Below are 3,293 nucleotides of genomic sequence, written 5' to 3'. Positions count from 1 at the left end.
AATTACCTTTGACCCCGCATACGTCACGTCCGGCTCCGCCCATTTTATAAGTTAACCAGCAAGCTGAATACTACCATTAATAACAACAAGGCAATTCTAAGTGCTTTACAGAATACATCAAACACCAAACATAAATGAATAGGAATATAAATACTCTGTTACAAGTAAAACGCAAGTACATAAGTATTCATTATGCAGAATGGCTCATTTTCAGTATATATTAACCTATATAATAATAATTATTGATGTATTAATGTGTCCATCACTTTGTTGTTGCAGCAGGTAAAGGTGGAGATTATTTGAAATACTTTATATACTGCTGGGTAGTTTGTGAATTTCCTTCCAGGGATCAATAAAGTATCACAGTCTATAATATTGCATATAACAGTTTATTTGTTTATTTGTTTTTGTATTATTAATCTGCAAAGTACCTAGTAACTCCAGCTGTCAGACAATACTTAAGTAGGTACTGTACCTAAAACTTGTACAGTACTTGAGTAAATGTAAAGTAAATCTCTGCCATTGAGTGCAGATACAATGAAGTATGAGATGTGATTTAATAGCCACAAAATGATGAAGGGCCAACGGCAGCAGTAGGTGGCTGACACTGTATAAGATAAGATTTTAATTCTTATTCTTGATCTGAGGAGACTTTATGCACTGGCACTTTTCACTTTGCACTTTTTTTTGCTTGTGCGCCACGACTAAATATAGATCATTATTATTTTGTTGATTCATCTGATAATCATTTGGTCTACTAGTACAGTGCCTGTTCAAAATGTGCCTGTTTGGGAACAGGGCCGATTGCTTGGCCTGTGGTAGTGCTGCTTGTAGAATTCTTCAAATACAAATTGTACCCCAAAATGACTTACAGAAGGACCCCAAAGCTCTTAACATGCAAATCCACTGTATAGCCTACTACAGAGCGGAACCTTTTATTTAAAAGATGACATCAACTATTAATCAATTAGTTAATATTGATTATTAGTTCATAGAAATCAATAACATTTCTGTCGATTAGTTTATTAACCCTTAATGACTTGCTACTGTCTATAGATTCGGGGTCAACAAGCGTTTTCTTGCTGTTAGATCTTAGCGCTGCTTTCGACACGGTTGACCACTGTATATTACTGGATAGACTTGAGAAATTCTTTGGTATCTCAGGACAAGTTCTAGAGTGGTTAAGATCCTACCTGTCAGAAAGATTTCAATGTGTTTTATATGACAACATATTTTCGGAGTCCTGTGCCGTTAACCACGGGGTTCCCCAAGGCTCTGTACTGGGTCCATTGCTTTTTTCACTTTACCTATCCCCATTGGGTCAGATTTTCCATTCTTTTGGGATTGCTTTTCATTGTTATGCTGACGACATGCAGCTGTATATGCCACTAGATGTAGGAAGCGAGTCTAACACAGCTAAACTTGAGGCCTGTCTTGCAGCTGTTAAGAGGTGGTTATCAACAAATTTCTTGTTGTTTAATTCTGCCAAGACCGAAATGATGGTTATTGGACCAGCAAAACTAGGTCATCTTTATGATCACTTTACTTTGTCTCTCGATGATTGTGTAATCAATCGTAGACACCAAGTTAAGAATCTTGGTGTGCTCTTTGATCAGACACTTTCTTTTGGTTTACATATTAAGGAGGTGACCAGAGTTGCTTTTTTCCATCTCAGAAACCTCTCAAAGATAAGATCAATACTGTCGTTTAAGGACGCTGAGGTCCTCATTCATGCCTTTGTGTCATCCAGGCTAGATTATTGTAATGTGCTTCTGTCGGGTCTGCCAAAGAAAAGTCTGCGGAGTCTGCAGTTGGTTCAGAATGCTGCAGCTCGTGTTCTGACTGGAGCCTCCAGATATGAACATATTACACCAGTGTTAGTTTCTCTCCATTGGCTCCCTGTTCATGCCAGAGCAGACTTTAAGGTGTTGCTGCTAACTTATAAAATATTAAATGGCAGCGCACCGTTGTATCTCAATGACCTAGTGAAACCCTATGTGCCTGCTCGAGCCCTGCGTTCTCAGGGGACGGGTCTTCTGAGTGTCCCAAGGGTTAAAAAGAAGACAATTGGGGAACGGGCCTTTTCCTTCCGCGCACCAACATTGTGGAACAGCTTACCTCTGAACATTAGGCAGGCTTGTTCTGTTGAGGTTTTTAAAGCAAAGCTAAAGACCCATCTGTTTACTGTTGTGTATGAGACCTAATTTTTAATCTAATGTTTTTCTGAGAGTGTGTGTTATATTTTAGTCATTGGAACTGTTTTTAAACTGCATTTTCTATGTTCTGTACAGCACTTTGACTTGAAAGCGCTTTATAAATAAATGTATTATTATTAACCCTTGTTATCAAAAATTCAATCATCCTCTGATAATTGGACTGTAATTTCATTCTAAGCCGTGAGTTAGGACTTTAAATAAGAGCAGCATCTTTAGGTAAAGGTTTGCTCTTAAAAAAAAAGACACTTCCTGAATGTAGCGGAGTCTGAACACAGAAAACTAAAGGAAAAAAAACATAAAAGCAGCGACCGGAAAATCAACAAGCAACATCAGTAGGCAATAGTCGATTAGGGTCTGTCACTGCATCGATGCAGAATCGTCCACGTCTGCATAAAATGAGAAATTTCAACACCCCTAGTGTGCATACAAAGAAGAGGTTCTTGTTTCCGTCCCGAAGGTAATAGAAGGTATGGCTGTCTATCTTCTTCTGTTTCTATGGACCAGCATGTTAAGCTATTGTGCGTAGTTTCTGTCGCCCCCATGAGGAATTCTAAGTAATGACAACAAAACTGTCAACGCGTCCACATAATACAAGCCTTCTGTGATCGTGCACCACCCCCCACCCCTCCTCCACGCAGTCGCTAGTAGCCAAGGAGGACACAGAGGATTAAAAAAGCATGATGGACTCTTCAGAAGAGGTAATTACCTTCACTTGAGTTTCTGCATGTGAAAGTCGCCGGACGACACAATCTCCTGAACATAGTCATACTGAGAAATCCAGAGAGAGTTGTGTGGAGCTGATGGTCTTTATTAGCTTTGTAGCAACTCATTTGGCCATGACCTGAATGTAACGGACGTTTATTAATATCAAAAAGTTATGCACTAAAGGTTCCCTTTTGCTTCTACCATCTGAGGAACATTGCTAAACTCAGGCCCATGGTGTCCCCAGCTGAGTTGGAAATAATTATTTGAGTTTTGAGTTTTTTTTGTATAAATCAAGCCCCAGGCCAGGTGGACACAAAGTCAGAATTATTTATTTTATCTAGAAAGTACAAACTGAACAGTCTGAAACCGCAA

The sequence above is a fragment of the Perca flavescens genome, chromosome 11, assembly GCF_004354835.1.
Source record: "Perca flavescens isolate YP-PL-M2 chromosome 11, PFLA_1.0, whole genome shotgun sequence".
Taxonomy (NCBI): Eukaryota; Metazoa; Chordata; class Actinopteri; order Perciformes; family Percidae; genus Perca; species Perca flavescens.
This window is presented reverse-complemented; position numbering follows the sequence as displayed.